This window comes from Leopardus geoffroyi, chromosome B4, assembly GCF_018350155.1.
Source record: "Leopardus geoffroyi isolate Oge1 chromosome B4, O.geoffroyi_Oge1_pat1.0, whole genome shotgun sequence".
Taxonomy (NCBI): domain Eukaryota; kingdom Metazoa; phylum Chordata; class Mammalia; order Carnivora; family Felidae; genus Leopardus; species Leopardus geoffroyi.
The window spans coordinates 93,191,249-93,213,272 of record NC_059341.1 but is presented as its reverse complement, the minus strand read 5'-3'; the positions used below and the strand labels follow the sequence as shown (position 1 = coordinate 93,213,272).

Sequence of the window (22,024 nt, the reverse complement as noted above, 5' to 3'; positions counted from 1 at the left end):
AACAAACAGGCACGACCAAGGGTACACGCTGGCAGTGACATATGTTCGGGGGAAAGGTGATTTTCACAGATCAGATGAGTGGTCTTTCATAAAGAGGGCGACTCTTTAAATTGAGTGTTGAGTGATGCACCGATGCTTGCCAAGGTGGGGAGGGGTGTAAAGAGGGCTGCTATGGGCAAAGCTTTAGTAAAAGGCGAGCTGCAAAAGAGCCTGGTGGGGTGGGGGATTGCCAGTACTTTAGGGAGTCAGAAGCCTAGACTCTGGGCTGTGTGTGTGAGAAAGACAGACAGAGACGGGGAGACAGAGAGGAGAAGGCTAGTAGAGAGCAATGCTTTTGGATATCAGAAGAGATTCAAAGTGGGCAGAGGCCACATTAAAGCCGTACAATATGAAGGAGCTCAGAGTTTAGCCCACAAACATGGAAGAGCTATGACAACCCGTTTTTAAGCACAACTCAGTCAAATTTGGGCCAGTAGAGACTTTATGCAAAATAGTTATATGTGCAAATAATTAGGAGATTAGAATTTGTCTTATTTGCCACATTTCCCCCCCGGTGTTAGATAACAAATGTGCAGGCGATGGCACCATCCTGTTTCCTGGTTTGCTCGTTCAGGTGGCTGGACTGGAGTCTTCAGGACCCAGGTTTACAGGTTGTTAGCTTTAACTTACAACCTTCTTCTTCGTGCCCCTTCCATTTCCACAATGGAGATTGGAAGACTATCACTTCCTAAAAGCTTTCAAGACTAATCCCGTTGTATTCTTATCACTCCTTTCCTTTCCTTTCCTTTCTCGTCTATCGTGCATCTTCCTTCTTTTGTGTGTGTGTGTGTACCTTGATTATCATCTGGCGAGCAGAGATTATATCATGAATATTTTATAACCCCATAGCGCCAGTATACAAGAGCCTATTAATAGCTCAATGACTTCAAAGGATACTTGCACATGCCTAACACAGGCCAGGTACAGAGCAGGTGCAAAATTATAAGAAGGCACATAAGCTGTGGAGTCAGAAAGTGCAGCGGTTTAACCCCTAGCTAGGTCACATAATCATTAGTGGTCCTGACCAAGTCATTTGATTCTGAGCCTCAGTAGCTTCCTCTGCAGAGTGGGGTTAATAATAATGCGAAAGGGTATTTCTTTTTGTTGTTGTTGTTGTTAACGTTTATTTACTTTGAGAAACAGAGACGGAGCATGAGTAGGGGACGGGCCGAGAGAGAGAGGGAGACACAGAATCCGAAGCAGGCTCCAGGCTCCGAGCTGTCAGCACAGAGCCCGACGAGGTCATGTGACATCATGACCTGAGCAGAAGTCAGACGCTTACCCGACTGAGCTATCCGGGTGCCCCATGAAAGGATATTTCTTAAGAAAAGATAAAATCATGACTCCCATACAGATATAAAATAAACACATGCTAAGGATTTTATTTAACAGATAAATGTTAAATTGGTTCAAAGGCGAAATAAAAGAAGCATAAATTTATAATGGTGTTAAGAAGTGTTGGAATGAGTTTACACATCGACAGAAACTGGCTTTTTCCAATGAGGGTTGAGTGGGTGGAGAAGCCAATGTAATTCCATCTAGCGAGTACGTATTTGTGTATCCGCAGACAAGAATCATTTGCATCGCTATCAGTTATCTATAGCGTACAGAGTAGTAAAATCGCTTAAAGCCAGTGAAAGGCTCAGAGCCCCTCCCCTCAGAATCAGAATCAGAATCTGATCCTGGAAAGAGCGTGCACTAAACAATGCATAGTGTTCTACAGAAGCACAAACCTTTCTCTGTAATGCCTACCTGGCATCCTGTGATTGCCGGGAGGATCAGCTCTCACAAATGTGGAACACCTTGCATAGTCCCGAGAATGTACCAAGTGCCCAAGCAAATGAGAATTGATTTTATTACTATCAGTAGAAGTTATAAAATAAAATTGCTTTTTGGCTAAGTTTTTGCTCATCAAACCAGAATGGGTATTTTTCCATCGTTATCATCTAATGGCATCCAATCTAGTGCCTGGGTACTGGCTTAGTGCTCAGTAGATTTTTGAATGACAAGTTTATACGAAGGACAATATTCTGGTGAACCGTGAAATAGATTTTTTAAGTTTATTTATTTATTTTGAGAGAGAGAGAGAGAGAAAAGCATGAGCAGGGGAGGGGCAAAGAGAGAAGGAGAGAGAGAGAATCCCAGGTAGGCTCCACACTCAGCATGGAACCTGTGGCGGGGCTCTATCCCATGAACTGTGAGATCATGACCTGCGCCAAATCAAGAGTTGGACGCTCAACCGATTGAGCCACCAAGGCACCCCGTGAAATAGATTTTGAGAACCATTGATGATTAACCTTGTGAGTCAGGACAGATGGCAAGGAAACCGAAATGACTTCTGCCATCATGCTCTCGTTCTGAAAGTCAGTGAGACTTTCAGTGGGACCTCGCGTCCCATTCATGTAAAATGATGGTGTTTGAACGCTACTCTGCTCTGACCCCTCTCCACTGGATGCCAGCATGAGTTCTGTTGAAATGAGCATTCGCTTTACCCTGGGTCTAAGTCCTTATTCAAACACAGCTTTCAATGATGCCAGCTGAGTTTCCCACATGCCTGCTGTGACATCCAGTAGGATCTTCTTCAAGGAACCAATGGCAGTTCAGTTCTCGTGGGAAGCAGACTAGGACCCACAAACAGTTTCCTGAACTCACCCCATTTTAAATGATAAGCAAAGGCAGAAGGGGAACTCAGTAGAGCGAGTGTATGTGTGAGTGTATGCGTGTGCTTGTGATTAAATAGCAATATATACAACAGCCACCCCAAATTTAAAATGGCGTTCCTTGTATAACGCTAAAATAAGTTGCTGGTGGCCAAGAGGAAAGTGGGAATGGAACATGGATAAAAATTGGATGTATCTTGGAACTGTCTCTGGTTTTAGTGGTTTGGACCCCAAAGTGGTTCTACTTGTCTCTTCCTTCTTTTTTCTTCTGGAAAGCCTTTCATTTTAGAATGGTAATAAGCAACCACCCAATTTGTACTTAACTGTGGACTTGGCTTCTACTAATTTTCAAGAGTTAAAGAAAGACAGAAAAAATTCTTTAAGCCTGACAGAGTTTCTGGAGCCCCAGCCCTCCTTGAACACCTTCCAGCATCCTACCTGGGTCTTAGAGGAATGCTGGCCCAGAGACAAACTTAATACGTACCACCCTGACTCCCGCAGCTGCTCTTAACTCTTCCATGCATAGAGAGAGCTCTTTGACTAGAAGGAAAACTGTTGTAAGGACAGGTATGGGCCAGGGTGGTAGGAAACGAATGATGACTTTAACCAGAAAATAAAACTCAACTGTGGGCAAAGCCAGGGCTGGTCTTCTGATTCGGGGACTATCGACAATTATTTCGTGAGTTCCCGAGCAAGATCCATTCTGCCAAAAATAATTCCACTTTGCAAAAGGATGCCAGGAAATCCACAGTTTTGAGTTTTAGTTCAGTCAGTGACTCAACCATCTGTTAATTTGCAAGGATGTGTGTCTCCAATTCTTCCTTGGATTCTCAGGGAAAGAAAGGACCACCTAATCTAGTGATTCTAGTGATTCTAAGCTCTTTTTTTTTTTTTTTTTTTTTTTTTTGGATGATGGATGCCTTTGAGAACCTCAGTTTTGCAGCTCAGAAAGATGTAGACAGGCACTCCATGTGAGTTAGACTTTTCTCCCACTGCAAACAGTAGAAGCCTGCTGCAGCTAATTTAAGCAACAGAGGGATTTAATGGAAGGAAATGGAGTGGGAGAGGAAATAGGTCTAGAAAGCTTTGGGATCTAGAAAGCAGGAACTAATTCCTAGTGGGCACAATTTCTTCTGTGCTGTCAGCAAAATGAATCCGATAAGCCATTCCCCCCACCAACCCCCCCCCCACCTTGTTGCAAGAAAGATTTCCCAAGAGGAATTCTGTTTGGCTTACATTAGACCCTTCCCTCTTCCCCCACCATGGCTAAAAGAAGTGAAGTTTATTGACTGCAAGTGCCACCAAGATAGAACAATATTCAGAGGCGATCAAGGCCCTAAAAGGGTAATTAGGGTCTTGATATTACTGAAGGAGAAGGAAACGACGCTGGGCAGGTGAAACCTACCGGTGTCCACTAAAAACACCTCCACACAGACATCCGAATATCACGTGAGTAGGGGAGCCATGCACCCTTGGCCTAGACCCCAGCTCTGAAAACTGGGGCCAAGAAACCCCTACCTAGGCTACACCCTATGGTTAACATTTACATGCATGCTCTCACACACTCCATTTCCGGAGAGTACGTGTGTTGTTAGAGGACCAGAAGTTCAAGAAAAAATGGGGTACCTGACAGAAGAAAAAATAAGCCTGAGGATACCAAGAGTGACAAGAAGCAAACAGAGACGCTGGGAAGAGTAAAACGAAGTCTTTCCCAGACCTGATCCTTGATTAAGTGATCTGCATGTAAGGACGTGTCGTCTACTGTTGCACCAGTCACGGGCTCTCAACTCAGGGATCTGCTGGTTGTGCACTTGGGTCTGGCGCTATTGCAGTACCTAACGTTCCAGGGACGTGCTCACTTCGGCAGCACATATACTACAATTGGAACGATGCAGCTAGGACAGCAGGGCCCCTGTGCAAGGACGACACGCAAGCTCGTGAAGCTTCCACATCCGAAATAGTTCCCGTGAGGATGGTCTCGAAGGACCTGCTACCTGCAGAAGGAGGTCCCTGGAGGGAAGGGTGCTAAGCCAAGCCTCTAGGCTTGATTTCTGATCTCGCTGGTGTGGGTACAGCACCAGAGAAACCCATGAGGGGATGGAGGGAGTCTTGCATCCATTTCAGCAGGGAAGCGGCATGGATCCAGCCCCGAGATGGCCTGGGATACATACGCGGAGGACAAGGAACAAACACACCGTGCACCTCTAAAACTGTTTGTTCCGTACATGACCATGGGCTATGGGGTGAAATGAACTCCTCTTGGACGACTGCACCATTTCAGACCTTTATAACCCGATTTCTGAATAGATGGTACAAGTACCCTGTGAGGCCCACTGTGATTTTTGCCCCCGCCCACTTCTCCGGATTCATCTCAAGCTCCTGTCACTCTTACATACTAGTCTTCGGCTACCCTGGCCTCCTTCCAAACCTCTCATCTTCCCCGAGACCTCAAGGCTCTATCGTGCATTGTGCCCAGGCCTTCTATGCCCTTTCCGACTCTGGATAACTCCAAGTTATTTCTCAGTCCCAGCTTAAATTTTATTCCTCACAAAAATGGTCACTGATCCAAATTAGATCAGGCCCCCACCTGTCGGCCTGTACTTATTTTTCATGGCACTTACCATGCTGGTTAAATATTCACGTGCTAATCCATTATACTCCTGCCTCCTTAACTTGATAAACTCTGGAAGGGTCCAGGCCGTATCTGTCTCATTCACTGTTGGAACTCCAGTGCCAGGCTCACGGTAGGTGATCATTAAATATATGTTGAATAAATACCGTGCATTATTACACTGAATGGGAGGAGCTATCAGAGACAAATAGTAGAAATGAAATTAGTTAAGGTAGTAAATTTAGAGAATGATATATATGCTAATAAGTGTGGAGGTGGAAACAGATATAAAACGTAAGATGCTAACAGAATTGTGGAATATCTTCCATTCTTTCAACCTCAGGAATGAAGGGAGCCAAGAAAGCCTATGGAATGTAGCCAAAGAGAGTTAAGGTTTCAATTAAAGCAACAAGCTCATATATCACATTTGGTTGCCCCGGCAACAGAATTACCATCTTACGATAATGATATTATAATATGATAAAGCAAATACAAATAATTTAACAATTTATCAGAAATGGAGTAACAAATGATTTACTTAACTTCACTTTGGGGGATAATCTAAGGGGAAAGTTTGGAAAGGGCTCTCTGTTACAAAGGATACTGTCCTAGAACTTGAGTTATATATAAAAAGGTTAAACCGAGCCACGGAATTTGACACCAATTTTAAAATCTATACGGAGAAGCACATAAGGCTATGATCAACTTAGATGGTTTTAAATAACAGAACAAGATAGGAGACTTGCCCTACACGTCAGTTATCTTTTTGCATTATTATGTTGTGGAACCCACGGCTATAAACCTCAGGGGCAGAACGCAATAAGCATTCGTTTTGGCTCACAAGTTCATGGGTCAGTTGTGCCATTCTGGTGATCTAAGCCAAGCTCGGCTATTTGGCTTAGGCTCATTCATAAGGGCAGCTGGTGAATTGGCTGGGCACTGGCTGGTCTAAGCTGGTCTTAGCTTGGATCGACTCCACCCTGTACCACGTGTTCTCTCATCCTTCGGCACACTAGCTTGAGCTTATTACTATAGTGAAGGCAAAAGTCCCAAAGAGGAATGGAAGCGTACAAGGTCTCTGAAGGCCTCAGTTTGGCACACTGTCACTTCCACCACATTCCCCAGGCCAAAGCAAGTAGTAAGTCCAGTCCAGGTTCAAAGGGTGGAGAAATAGTCAACTTCTTGATGCAATGACCTGCAAAGTTGTATTGTAAGGATAGAAATACAGAGAGGCCATTGATTATGCCCATCAATGCAATTAACCTACCATACCAGAAGTCAACTTATTATAAAGCTATAGGAACGAATTCAGTATGATATTGGTGTAGCAATAAAGAGAATAATTAGACCGTATTATGATCCAAAAGAAACTCACATGATATTAAAATACCATGACAGAGGAGGCAACAAAGATTCTCTATGGGGAAAATGATAGACTTTTCCACAAATGGCACTATGACAATAGGCTATTCAATAGGGGAAAATGGATCCTTACTTCGCATCATACTCAAAAATCAATTCCAAGTATATGAAAGATCTAAATGTAAAAAAAAAAAAACACGCTTTAAAAGTCTTAGAAGAAAATATAGGAAAACATCTCTGTAGTTTGAGTATTGAGAAAGACTTCTTAACACCCAAATGGTACAAACCATAATAAAAATGTATATAAATTTGGTTGCATTTTAATTTATAACTTCACAATGAGATATCACTTTACACCCGTCAGAATGGCCAAAATCAAGAACATAAGAAATAACAAGTGCTGGAGAGGATATGGAGGCAAAGGAACCCTCGTGCACTGTTGGTGGGAATACAAATTGGTACAGCCACTGTGGAAAACAGTATGCAGGTTTCTCAAAAAATTAAAAATAGAATTACCCTGTGGTCCAGTAATTCCACTACTATTTACACAAAGAAAATAAAAACACTGATTTGAAATGACATATGCACCCCCTATGTTTATTGCAGCATTACTTCCCAGAGTCAAGATATGGAAGCAACCCAAGTATTCATTCATAGATGGATGGATAAAGATAATGGAGTGTGTGTGTGTATATATATATATATATATATATGCAATGGAATATTACTCAGCCATAAAAAAATAATGAGATCTTGACATTTGCAACAACTTGGATGGATCCAGGGGGTATAATGCTGAGTGAAATAAATCAGATAAAGATGAATACAATACAATTTCGCCCATATGTGGAATTTAAGAAACAAAGCGAGTGAACAAATAAAGAAAAAAGAGACAAAAAACAGACTCTTAAATACAGAAAACAAACTGGTGGTTGTCAAAAGGGAGGTGGGCAGCAGAATGGGTGTAGAAATATAAATAGGTCTTTCAAATGTAGATAAATTTGATTACATTATAATTTATAACTTCTCTGCAAAGAAACCTCCAAAAAGAGGTAAGAAAAGCCCCAGTCCTCAGGAAGATAGTTATAAAGCAAATAATGGAAAAAAGATTACTAGTATAGTATTGGGAACTAATAAAGAACTTCATGAAATCAATGAGAAAAAGATAAGTCAATAGAAAAAAATAAATGAAAATTAATATGCAAAGAGAGGCAATTCACAGAATAAGACACCTGAATGGCCAAGAAGCATATAATTAGTAACTGGGCACATGCAAATTAAAACTGTAATGAAATATCATTTCACAACTATTAATTCGGCAAGGATGATGTACACTTATATCAAAAGTTAATCTGGAGCCACTGGAACTGTCCTACACAGTGGGCATGACTCTGTGGAGAGCAATTTGGCAATAGCTAGTAAAACTGAGTATACACATACCTGTGACCCAAAAATATATATACCAGGAAGTTTCTCCTACTTTTCTCAACTTATGCTTGAAAATATTCACTGTAGGCTTATTTGTAATGGCAAATGGGAAACATCCTAAGCGTCTATAAATGAGAGTATGTGTAGCTATGATTTGGCATATTCATCCAATGGAATACAAAACTACAGCAAAAATGAATGAACTAGGGATAATATATTACCATGGAAAAAGCTCACAAACATAATGTCAAACAAAAAAGCAAGTCGCTGGAAGATGTATACAACATAATAACAGTTATGGGGCACCTGTGGCTCAGCTGGTTGAGTGTCCGACTTCAGCTCAGGTCATGATCTAGCGGTTCGTGGGTTCAAGCCCCACATTGGGCTATGTGCTGACAGCTCAGAGCCTGGAGTTGCTTCAGATTCTGTATCTCCCTCTCTCTCTGCCCCTCCTCCACTCGTGCCCTGTCTCTCTCTCTCAAAAATTTAAAAAAAAATTAAAAAAAATGTATATAGTAACAGTTATATAAAGTTTAAAGACATATTAAACCACACCATATTGTTTAGGAATACCTACATACATAGTAAAAGCCTAAAGATATGCATAAGAATGATACATAAGAAATTCCGAATAGTACTGGTAGTTAGTTATTTCTGGGGAGCAGGTGAAGTTATAAAGAAGAAAAGGTCATTAGGAAAGATACACATGAGGTTTCAACTGTATCCATAATGTTAAATTTCTTTTTTCTTTAGATTTTATTTTTAAGTAATCTCCACACCCAATATGGGGCTCAAACTCAACAATCGATCAACAATCAGATACTCCACTGACTGAGCCAGCCAGGTGCCCCCATAATATTATATTTCTTAAGCTGGGTGATGTTAACATTAGTGTTTTTTCTAATATTGTTCTCCACATGCTACTTGTTGTCTGATGTTTATTATTTATTTTTTTTATTTTTTAATAGATCAATTTCTTCTTTTTTGAGTTTATTTATTTTGACAGACAGAGCGAGAAAGAGAGAGCACAAGTAGGGCGAGGGCACAGAAAGAGGGAGAGAGAGAATCCCAAGCAGGCTCCACACCCAGCAAAAGGACCCGATGCCGGGCTCTATACCATGACCATGAAATCACAACCCGAGATGATATCAAGAGTCAGACGCTCAACTAACTGAGCCACTTAGGCACCCCTATATCTTTTTAAAGTTTATTTATTTACTATTTTTTTTAATTTTTAAAAGTTTTTTAATGTTTATTTTTGGGACAGAGAGAGACAGGGTGCAAGCAGTGGGAGATGGGACAGAGAGAGAGGGAGACACAGAATCCCTCTGAGCTGTCAGCACAGAGCCCGACGCGGGGCTCGAACTCATGGAGTGCTAGATCATGCGAGGTGATCAAAAAGAATGAAATATTGCCTTTTGCAACTATGTGGATAGAACTAGAGGGCACTAGGCTAAGGGAAATTAGTCAGAGAATGACAGATATCATATGACGTCACTCATATGTGGAATTTAAGATACAAAACAGACGAACATAAGGGAAGGGAAGCAAAAAGCATAGAAAAACAGGGAGGGGGACAAAACACAAGAGACTCTTAAATACAGAGAACAAACTGAGGGTTGCTGGAGGGATTGTGGGGGGACGGGCTAAATGGGTGATGGGCATTAAGGAGGACACTTGCTGGGCTGAGGAGTGGGTGTCACACAGAGGGGATGAATCATTGGATTCTACTCCTGAAATCATTATTGCACTGCATGCTAAGTTGGGTGCAAATTTAAAAAGGAAAAAAAAAAAAAAGAAAAGAAAAGAAAAGAAAAGAAAAGAAAAGAAAAGAAAAGAAAAGAAAAGAAAAGAAAAGAAAAAGAAAGAAAGAAAGAAGAAAGAAAGAAAAAAAAGAAAGTGCTTGATCCTTTTTTGAACTAAGTGTTGATTATTACTCACACGAGGGTGGGGGGGGGGGGGAATAATAATGTACCTGTCTTCAGAGACTAGTTTTGGAGACTAGGACTGCCATAACACAGCGCCACAACGTGAGTGGCTTAAACCACCAAAACCTATGGTCTCACAGTTCTGGAGGCCAGAAGTCCGAGATCAGGCTGTGGGCAGGGGCTGGTTCCTTGCTGCTGAGGGCTGTGAAGGAGAAATCTGTTCAAGCCTCCCTCTTAGCTTCTGGAGTCTTGCTGGCAGTCCTCAGCGTTCCTTGGCTTCCGCTGCACCACCCCGGTCTCTGCCTTCATGTTCGCGTAGCGTTCTCCACGTGCGCAGGTCTGTCTCCAAATTTCTCCTTTGTATCAGGACACCAGGCGTATCGCGTGAGGGGCCCACCCTACTCCAGCCCGACTCCATCTCAACTGGCTATATTTGCAATGACCCTTTCTCCAACGTGGTCACATTCTGAGATCCTGGGGGTTGGAGACGCCGAGACCAATTAAAATCCCATCTATGAAACTATTGCTACATTCTCGTAAGGGGTTACAAAGTGTGAGATTCTGTGTTTGTCACAAATGATCACATCTTAAAGCATCTAGTAACCTATTCGTTGCACCACACGGCAAGAACTTAGCTTGGCACAGATTAGACAGTTTGGGGGAACGATGCTAACAGAGCTTGTCCAGGGACTCTTTAAAGCAAGCGCTCTGTTGGGTTCTAAATCTGTCCTCGGTAATTGATTGCTTTAGCTCAGCTAACAGAGAAAAATCCATTCTGTAAAGAGTTACTAGATACATGGGGTTTGTATATAAAAGGAGCTACAGCAGTATGTCGAGAGATTAAATAATTGCTTGTAGGCAGAGATTCGAAGAAATTTCCCAAATTAGCCGGGCTGTTCCGTGGTTAAACTATAGAGAGAATCCAGCTTTTCTAATGTGCAGGCTTGTGCTATGCCCGCTGACCCCAAATGCGTGTACTTTCTTAATGGGTGACTTTTATAACATCATTTGCCCTGAGCGGGAATTCAGAATGACATTAGGCCACCTTTTACCTAGCAGGGCCATTCAGGCCAAAATGACCTTGTCGTTAAGGGGAAGCAGCATATCATGGTGGTCAAAAGCAGGGATCCTGAAGTTCAGCTGCCTGGCTGTATGTTCTGGGTTTCACTGTGAGGTCTTAGACAAGAGATTTCCATGACCTTTAGCAAATAATCATACTCACCTGGTAGGGCTGCTATGAGGATTAAACCAGATAATCCTTGAAACAGAACCCTCTCTGGAACATAGACTGTGTTTAACGATTGATGGTTACAATTACTCTCTGTAATGACAGAACCTCGGAGAAATCACTTTGAGATAATCTTTCCCTTTTAAATTGTGAAACGGAAAAATAATGATACCAACCAACACAACCACTTTCATTTTTGTATAGCATCGTATGGTTCCTAGGATACTTAGAGTGAGATATCATTTTGTATTGTGCTGCTTAAATGTAAGCAGCTTCCATGTTCCTACACAGGAACTCAGTTCCAAACAGCTGTATAAGATTCCATTGAATTGATACATCAAACTTTACCTAACGTTGTTCTTATGGTTAAATATTTGGATGGGACGCCTGGGTGGCTCAGTCGGTGAAGCGACCGACTTCGGCTCAGGCCATGATCTCGCGGTCCGTGAGGTCTAGCCCCGCGTCGGGCTCTGTGCTGACAGCTCAGAGCCTGGAGCCTGTTTCAGATTCTGTGTCTCCCTCTCTCTGACCCTCCCCTGTTCATGCTCTGTCTCTCCCTGTCTCAAAAATAAATAAACGTTAAAAAAAAAATTTAAATATTTGGAATTTTTTGGTTTTGTGACTCTGGGTACCACTGACTAATATCACTTTGTAGAAACCAATATATTTTTTCTCATTAAGATAAAGCAACCAGGAGGCGTCTGGGTGGCTCAGTTGGTTAAGCGTCTGACTTCGGCTCAGGTCATGATCTCACAGTTTGTGGGTTCGAGCCCAGAGCCTGGAGCCTGCTTCGGATTCTGTGTCTCCCTCTCTCTCTGCCCTCCCCCACTCGTGCTCTGTCTCTCTCTGTCTCTTAAAAATGAATAAACGTTTAAAAAAAATTTTTTAAGATAAATCAGCCAGGACCATCTCCCTTACCCCTCTGTCTAAGGGCCTTTGCTTCACTTACATCCTCCTCCATATTGTTTTGACCTAAATTATGTTCCTTATAATCTACTCCCCAATGTTCCCCAAACTCTATTTACAAAAGCCGAATCTCCATTACTGTTTCTTAGTTTCCCTCTGTAGATTCCAGGCTCTCCACACTGTTCCTTGCTGTGTCATGTCCCAGATACACTCACTGCCCTCCCCTGCTTCCTCGAGCTCGCAGTCCACTTCTGGGGGCATCAAGTATGGGGACTACAAGGTTAGGCCCATTTGGCACACTTTATGCTTGCCTTCTTATGCTGGGCATATTGTCAGAATCCAAAAGGGAAGTAATATGACGCTTTCGAAAGCATCGGTGCTCCCGTTCTGTGTCTGGCAAACTCCCTCCTCCTTCAATACTCACCTCTGATGCACCAACCCCCAGGCGTAGCGGCTCACTGCTCCATCCTCGCTGTTCCCAGGGTACTTGCTACATCTTGGTATCCTCAACATCCAACAGTGATTGTCCATCATAGATGCTCAGAAATGCTCAAAAACCAGTGACTGCGCATTACAGATGAACAAGTCAGTTATGGACAGACCTGTGTACGTGAAGTTCGAAACTCTTTAAGTTGCCTGTTTGGATGGGATTGGAGTCTATTGGTTAAGAGAAAAGACTTCGGAAGCAGATAGACCTTGATTTGAGTGTGAGCTCTACAATGTGCTAATTAAGAAACCTTGAGAAATGTAAACCAGGCTTTCCGAGTCTCAGTGTCCTCATCTGCAAAAGGAGATCATTTCTGTCAACTTTCTTGGTGGGGTAAGATGTAGATTAAACGGGGGCGCCTGGGTGGCTCGGTCGGTTAAGACTCCAACTTCCGCTCAGGTCATGATCTCGCAGTTCGTGCGTTCGAGCCCAGCATCGGGCTCTGTGCTGACAGCTCCTGGAGCTGCTTCAGATTCGGTGTCTCCCTCTCTCTCTGCCCCTCCCCACTTGTGCTCTCTCTCTCTCTCTCTCAAAAACAAATAAACATTAAAACACAATTTTTAAATAAAAATTAAAGATGTAGGTTAACTGGATTAGTAGATGCAAAGCACACAACAAACACATGGTTTAAGTGGCAGCTATTAAGACTAGCAAAAAAAAAGGGGCGCCTGGGTGGCGCAGTCGGTTGGGCGTCCGACTTCAGCCAGGTCACGATCTCGCAGTCTGTGAGTTTGAGCCCCGCGTCAGGCTCTGGGCTGATGGCTCAGAGCCTGGAGCCTGTTTCCGATTCTGTGTCTCCCTCTCTCTCTGCCCCTCCCCCGTTCATATTCTGTCTCTCTCTGTCCCAAAAATAAATAAACGTTGAAAAAAAAATTAAAAAAAAAAAAAAAAGACTAGCAAAAAAAGATGCTGGAAAGTCAGGCTGGCCCAAAGTGTTGTCCCCCACTGGATTTTTGTCAGCAGATCCTAGCTTTTCACCTCTTAAAATAAAAATGAGGGTGTAGCATTAGCTTACCAGGAGGACTGAGCAACCCCTGTTTTCAGTGAGGCTCTGATGTTAGTATTGATGGATGTTCTCTATTTTTTGCTCGCTCTTATCACAGATGCTCATTTAACAGAGCTGCTAAATGCATACCCCACCCTGTCCTGTCCAACGCCAGCCCATCTCCAAGCCTTTTCCATAGCTGATTTGTGGTCTGGGATCCATCTCATTTTTGTCTTTTCTCCAAATGGAGCGTTGTCTCTAGCCAGTCTGACTAAAAGCGTGAATTCAATTTGTGATCTGGAAGGACTGACGTGATCAAGTCACTAACAGCCATGACTCGCTGGTTACGACCAGTAACTATAAGTAATTTAATAAAAGATTGTTGACCCCCCCCCCACTCCCCCGCAAAGAAAGTGGAATTGTTATGAACAGATGAGGAGGAAGCATCATGAGAAAACGGAGGTTTAAACGGCACTCCCAAAATGTGGCCCCGAGCAGCAAGAGGGTGGTAGACTGTGGGCATCTCTTAGGAAAGAAGAGGAGTGTACACGATGGGGAAGAAGGGAAGACAAGGGAGGAGTGGTAGCCCAGGGATCAGGCTTCCTGTGCCTAGCGACACCCAACACTCACCCGCTAGGCTGGTGAATGGGCTGCAGGCTCTGAGGGAAGCCAGTGACACCCAAGTTGGATCAAGCTTGCAGGCCTTGGTACCACTGGACCAGTGCCTGTCAGTGCCAGGCAACCTTATAGGCTGTCAGACCATCCAGGGGCAAGGAAAGATACGCTCATTGGCCCTAGGAAAGCTCTTTAAAAACTCGAAGCTTTGCGTGTGATTGAGGTGCACAAGCTACAAGGCAGAGTATTGAAATGCAAAAGTCTGCTAAGGAATACAACCAAAGCAATGCCAAAGAATTTAATCTAAACGCAGACACGTAATAAAATCATAATTCTGTTTGCTTGGCCCAGATGCCTGAAGCATCTTGAAAGAAGGCACATTTCTGCACCTGAATAATGTTAATCTTGGGCTTAGAAAGCGTTGGAGTGAATATGGAGAGTTTTGAGACTGCTAAAAATCACTTCTGATAACTATTAGGTATTCTAGTAATGCAACCAAGTATTTATTAGAAAATTGCAATGTAGAAGACATAGTACTGACAAACGATGGTGATGACAACACCTAATCTTTATTATGGTACTTTAGAGTTGACACCAAGCTTTTTACGTGGGGGAGGATGCTCATCGGTGTCCAAATAATATGCACGTGTGCAATCTGTTTTGAGGCATGATTTTCGCCCCTCAAAAGCTTACGGTGCAGCCACAAAAGAAAGACATGAACACAATGTAATATAATACAAGCTGGATGATGCTAAAAGCTATAATAAAGGTAATAAATTATGATTTTCAAGGGCTAGGCTACAGAAAGGAAGCATAATTTAAAATGTACTTTGAACTTCTGATAGGTAGATAGGTGTGAGACAGGCATTTCAAGCAAAGAAAACATCACGTACAAGGGCAGGAAATGGAAAATTGCAGCATGTGTTCAAAGAATGATAGGAGACACAAGAAGAGTAGGTTGTGGTGGACATCTGTTACTTTTGCCTACTCAATATCCACTCTCTATTCTCTTCCTAGTGGTAAATGGTTCCTTTGGGGGAACCCATCTACTCTTGGTATCTAACAAGTGGAGTTGACCTTACTCCTGGAGTCAAGGCAGGGTCAGAGTGATCATCACTTGACCAATCACTGCCTTCTATCTCCCTGGATATAGCAATTGCTTCAGAGTTGGGTACACAACTCAAGTTATCCAATGTCCCAAGGCGAAATCTCAGGAATTTTGTTGGAAGTTTGGAAAGAAACATTCTCCTTCCATGAGATTAGTAGCTCTAAAGAATAATGAAAATCTGGAATTTTCTGGAAAATCTGGAATCGTGGTCTCTCTGAGGAGAGTGCCTGACATGGAGAAAGGCCGACACATTTATACACCTGGATCCTGTCATGTCTGAAACAATCTGCCCCTTGACTTTTCAGATACAGGAGATGACACATTCCCCACGTGTTTAGCCAGTTTGAATTTTTTCCTATAATGCAGAGCTGAAGACAGATTAGAAAGGGCCTTCATGGATTCATGAATTCATGGGAATTCATTCTCTAGTCAACAAAAAGCCACAGGATGTTTTAGGAAAGTGATGGAATTTGAATTCCATGCCCAAAACAGTTTGGAGGCACTGTTGGAGATAGGGAAACCAAGGAAGTGACTTCTGCAGAGGCAAAGCCAATGGTGCGAATTGTTGGCTCTTTGTGAGTTCCACAGAATCATCATTGCCTTCATTTCTGAAGCTCAACGTGCACTGGTATTTTTCTAAGCACTTGTACACCCATAAACCCACTTGATGCTCACCCTAACCTTATGAGAAAGGTCCAGTTATTATCATTTAACACACCAACCCTGTGAGGAAGGTCCAGCTTATCCCCATTTTGCAGAAGATGGAACAAACCTCCAAGGTCCCACAACTAACCAAATGGCAGGTTGGACTTTGGGAGTCAGGTGTCAGGGCCTGTCTTCAAAGTAGACAACTGCCAACACCATAATGTCTTGGAGGTGACAAACTATCCTCCCCAGTGGCCCATCCTTTCCTCCCAATAGCCTGGAAGTCCATATTGAGAATCATTTCTTTGACCTAGAAGATGAAGTTGGAGGTGTTGCTTCTAGAATGCTCCAGTTACATTGTCACCTGAGTAGGAGAATAGGGTGCTGGCTTTCACATTAGAAGAACAGAGCCTTAAGGGGGACAGGTAAGTTTTGAACATAAAAATGTGGATGTTGGGGCATTATTTGAGGAAATGCCAGTTTCCCCTTGTATTGGCAAGAGGAGCATCTGGTGTGCAGGTGAGCAAAGAAGCGGGGGAACAAAGAGAGACTCTGTGTCCTAACAAAAATCCCCTATCCCCTTCAAAATGCAGATTTTTTTTGGTCAAAATTCCCAAAAGCACATTCTTGCAATGTTATACTCACTTCCATAAATGGCCCTTGTCTGTGTTGTTTCAGTCAGTCCCTGGATACGAGGAGATGAAGTCAGGCCTCCCAAGTACTTTCGCTGTCAAGTACTTTCTCTCTGCCAGACCTTCCCACGGCCCCAGATGGTCTAGCTTCTCCTTCTTTGTCATTTCCTGAGGGGGTGGGAGAGAGGAAAGAGTTAGAAAAGAGGCAAGAAGCATCGATTTGCCAGTATCAGCCCTGGCTCTCACACAATCCACCCAGTGGGCCAGGTTTGAAACAGACCATGGGTTGGTAAGTGGTTGAAGCTTGGCCCTCTGCCCATGCTTCCCTGCCTGCCCACATTCCTGGGCAGGAAGTACCACCCACTTCCTGCCCACCTCAGGCTATCTGTTCTCGTAGGGGCTCTTAATACATTCTCACCACATTGATATAAATGATGAAGTATGCACAGAAGTAATGCCCTCCTGTATCACTGGGGTGATCACATTAATGAGAGCATCTGCGGGGAGAATTTAGAGGAGACATCATGCTTCTGGAGTCATTTGTTTATTCACCCATTAAGCAAATCTTTATTGAGAACCTATAATACACCAGGGAATATTCTTGATACTGGAGATAGAGTGTTGAATTTTTGTGGAATTTTATTCTTGTAAACATACAAGCTCATTTCAGGTGGTAAGAAGTGCTATGAAGACAAAGAAATATCAATACGAATAGTTAGAGGGGTGCCTGGGAGGCTCAGTCAGTTAAGTGTCCGACTTCGAGCTCAGGTCATGGTCTCATGGTTCGTGAGTTGGAGCCGCGCATCAGGATCTCTGCCGTAAGCACAGAGGCTACTTCAGATCCTCTGTCCCCCCGCCCTCTGCTCCTCCCCTGTTTGTGCTCTCTCTCTCAAAAATAAACATTAAAAAAAAAAAAAGAATAGTTAGATAGAGAGTATGAGATTTTGATTTATGAAGAGTTTTAAGGGAAGTCCACACTGAGGAGACAGCACTGAGGCCATGGGCCAAGTGAAAATCAGAAGGAAGATCATGCTAGGCTGAAGGAAAGGAAGGAGGGACAATCACTGTTGAGGATAAGAAGGTCTGTGTGGCTGGAGCACAGAGAACAAGTGGAACTGTCGTTCAGAATGAAGCTTGAGGATGGGCGCCTGGGTGGCGCAGTCGGTTAAGCGTCCGACTTCAGCCAGGTCACGATCTCGCGCTCCGTGAGTTCGAGCCCCGCGTCAGGCTCTGGGCTGATGGCTCAGAGCCTGGAGCCTGTTTCCGACTCTGTGTCTCCCTCTCTCTCTGCCCCTCCCCCGTTCATGCTCTGTCTCTCTCTGTCCCAAAAATAAATAAAAACGTTGAGAAAAAAAAAAAAAATTAAAAAAAAAAAAAAAAAAGAATGAAGCTTGAGGAGCCATGGACCAGATATTCTTAGGGTAATAGGAAGCCAGTGGAAAAATTTTCCCAGAATGATGAGATGATGTGCTTTCAGGGGCGCATAAGGCAAAAAGAATGTAAGAAGACAAGTAAAGAAGCAGGAAGACCAGTCGGGAGGCTCTACGGAGGTTCAAGTGACAGACGAAGGTGGCCTGGACAAACCCCATGTATCTAGTAACTCTTTACAGAATGGATTTTTCTCTGTTAGCTGAGCTAAAGCAATCGATTACCGAGGACAGATTTAGAACCCAACAGAGCGCTTGCTTTAAAGAGTCCCTGGACAAGCTCTGTTAGCATCGTTCCCCCAAACTGTCTAATCTGTGCCAAGCTAAGTTCTTGCTGTGTGGTGCAACGAATAGGTTACTAGATGCTTTAAGATGTGATCATTTGTGACAAACACAGAATCTTACACTTTGTAACCCCTTACGAGAATGTAGCAATAGTTTCATAGATGCGATTTTAATTGGTCTCGATGTCTCCTGAAAATTCTTATGGCGAAGTCCCAACCCCCAGGATCTCAGAATGTGACCACGTTGGAGAAAGGGTCATTGCGCATATAACCAGTTAAGATGAAGTCATGGTGAAGGTGGGGAGAAGGGCTAAAGCTCCAGTTATATTTTGAAATCACACACTTAAATCTCACTTTGTGGGTATGTGGTGGAAAGCTCGGATGCCTGTGTTACTTGCCTTTGACTCACCTCTGATTTCAGTTGTGACTGTGGTGGACAGTTCCCAGAAGCTCACTCGCCTGGGGCTACTTCTCCAGTACCAAAGGAGTCCTCTTGGCCTACAGACAGGCTCACGGGGAGTGCAGGCTAGAGGTATTAGACACCGGGGCAACCCTCAACCAATAGGAGACTGGAGTCATACAAATGCTCCAGCTTCCGGGGCACCTGGGTGGCGCAGTCGGTTAAGCGTCCGACTTCAGCCAGGTCACGATCTCGCGGTCCGTGAGTTCGAGCCCCGCGTCGGGCTCTGGGCTGATGGCTCAGAGCCTGGAGCCTGTTTCCGATTCTGTGTCTCCCTCTCTCTCTGCCCCTCCCCCGTTCATGCTCTGTCTCTCTCTGTCCCAAAAATAAACGTTGAAAAAAAAAAAAAAAGTAGAGAATCCTAAGCTTTAAAAAAAAAAAAAAAAAAAAAAATGCTCCAGCTTCCTTTCAGGTGGAAGGTTCTAAAAGGCATTCTATATACTTCTCAGAGTATATGTCAGTTCAAGGCCTGTGTCAGTGACCTGGGGCACATACCCTTATCTTAACTCGTCCTTCTTCCTCTGCTCTTCCTGCCTTCTCACTCCTGCCTCCTAGGATCACCTCCCAAATAAGCTGCCTTCACTCAATTCCTTGTTTCGGCCTCTGCTTTGGGGGAACTCAAACTAAGACAGGGAATTTGCCTACTCTATTTCTCATTTACCAGCAAGCTCTGCCCCTACCAAACACATACAGTTCCCTGTCCTGGCTCAAGGCTCTTGAAGAGAACACCCAGGAGATGCCACCCTCATATTCCAGTTTCTAATTTTTTCCCAAGATCTATGAAGTTTGCAACAGGAAACAGAGCTTTTCCTTAACTCCTTCAAGACATCTATCATCCATCCCTGCTTCAAAGGTTGATATCTAGCCCAACTCATGGAAATTTAACCGAAAACAATTGCACATTATAGGGAAAAATTAAAAATTATCAGGGATCTCTTCCAGTCAAGAGAACATGGGATACTGTAAGGAAGACATAGTCTCGAAATACATAAATGACTTTGTAATGGACCTGAATGGACACATTGCCAAGTTTATAAATGATAAAAGGACAGGGATATGGCTGAGTGATAATTCGGCTGAGAGATAATATGTTTAAATGAGACTTGGCAAAAATCACTTAAAGTGCTTTGGCTGGTAGGTTCTGAACATTCTTTATTAGAAATGACTATAGATTAAAGAGAGATGAGACAACTGAGTAATACAAAGCAGAAGAAATCCTTAAATCAAAATAGACATTTTAATAACTATGCTTTAAATAAATCCCCCCTCTGAAGTCTTCTAATGTTTAACAGCTGCAAATAAATATGACACCAGGAGAAGCTAATCAAATAGTTTAAGGAGGCAGGAAACAAAAGAGCAAAGAGGAAACGGAAATAACCCACCTTCAGTCCCCCCATGATTTCAACTTCTCTCTCTCTTCTGCTTTGCCACCCAGCCACCCCAACACCCTACAGGTTGGGCAGCCTCCTGGCTGAGAACTTTGGAGCCAGCCAGCCAGACTGGGTTTGAATCTCAGCCGCGTGCTGTTTCATTTCTGTGTGCCCCGGCCAGTAACTTAACCTCCCAAGCCTTAGTGTTCATGTCTGGAAAATGGAACGAAACTCACGGCATCGGGTTGTTCCAAGCGTTAACTGGGCTAATTCATGTGACTACAGAGTAAATACTCGACAAAGTATCAGCTATTGCCGTTATGATTACTACCTTGCTAAAAGGGCAGAAAAGAACTACAGAACGAAACACAGGCTGACAGAAAAGAGAACCGATGAGAAGGATACCTTGGAGGTAACTAAGCTGGCCACCCAAGTAGGGCCAATATTCAGGCAGTGTGCCCAGGCAGGCTGACCAGTTGGTTCCAGTTTAGGTCAGTCAGTACCAGTGCATCAACTAGTTGATACATTTTGAATCTCATCCCTGCCTTGGCTTGTGCGTTATTCAATCACAAAGAATCCACGGCATGTAAACCTTTACTACCCGTTAAGAAATCAACGTGGTAACACACATGAAGGGCCATGAAACTAGTTATGCTTTACCCCACTCCTGGGAATTTATTCAAATACAAAAGAAGAATAAGTTATAGATCCCCTGATGCTTACAGAGGTGTTAGCCATGAAGGCAAAACACCACAAGCAACGCTAAAGTCCGACAAGAGAGGAGTAGTTAAATTCATTGTCATTCGTACCTTCAGTGGAAATTATGTAGCATCAACATCATAATTATGAAAATCAAAAACCCATAGGAAACGTGAGGTGCTTACGGTATAATGGTCAGCCAAAAAAGGTAGCATAAAAATTGTGACTATATTCTGATGTAACATGCAAATTACATATGGATAGAAGCAACAGAACATGCAAGAATATCTGTGGCAGTTTTTCCAAAGCTGTTTAGAATGTTTGTTATAATATATATATTTTTTAAATTTTTTTAACGTTTATTTATTATTGAGAGACAGAGAGACACAGAGCGTGAGCAGGGGAGGAGTAGAGACAGGGGGAGACACAGAATCCGAAGCAGGCTCCAGGATCTGAGCTGTCAGCACAGAGCCCGACACGGGGCTTGAACTCACAGTCTGCGAGATCGTGACCTGAGCCAAAGTCGGTTGCCTAAACCAACTGAGCCACCCAGGCACCCCTGTTTGTTATCATATTTTAACGATTAAAAGCGGCTGGGATTTGCAGAGAGAACAGGCTTTCTCTCCTCAAAACCCCATGCTCAGAGACAAGGAATAATATCTATAAAGCATGGGCCAGAGTTCTCCTTCTCCCAGAGACACTATTATCCCACTGGGGGCTTTTGTGCAAATTAGGAACAACAGCCCCTGTCAAAAAAAAACCTTCCCTAGAACGCAGACGTTTCTTTTGTATTGAGCTCTGTTCAGAGCCTTGCCATCCTCCACTGCAAGCCAGTGAAATAGGATTCTTCCAGGAATATGTTGGCAAGATTACCAAAGGGGAAGCTACTGCAGACCCAAAGATTAATTATTTTAGGCGGTATGCAGATGAGAATTAGGACAATGGCAGCTGAATAAACAAATATGAGTGGTATAAAAGCGGAATTATATGCTATAGAAATTAGATCTCTTTCCCCTTGACATCAGCAAGTTGGGTGCTTTCTAAGCATTCCTCTTTTGCCTACTGAAGATTATATTTAAACCAAACGAAGAAAGATACTGCACCCGAGATCCCACAAAAAGCTTGCGATGTGAGTCCCAGATGTAGAAGG

General features: G+C 43.2%; 1 long non-coding RNA gene and 1 other non-coding gene across 2 annotated transcripts in view; one reads left to right on the top strand and one right to left on the bottom strand.

Moving 5' to 3' along the window:
- Positions 1–17,134, bottom strand: part of LOC123590876 — a 56,320-nt gene extending 39,186 nt beyond the window's left edge. Inside the window, exons 1-2 of the long non-coding RNA XR_006709011.1 lie at positions 17,053–17,134; positions 16,648–16,802 (exon numbers count right to left, since the gene is read on the bottom strand). This is a non-coding gene — a long non-coding RNA (uncharacterized LOC123590876). The remainder of the gene's footprint in view (positions 1–16,647; positions 16,803–17,052) is intronic.
- LOC123592307 lies at positions 4,551–4,662 on the top strand. The gene has a single exon (XR_006709699.1). It is a non-coding gene; the product is annotated as a U6 spliceosomal RNA (small nuclear RNA).
- Positions 17,135–22,024: the final 4,890 nt, after the last annotated feature.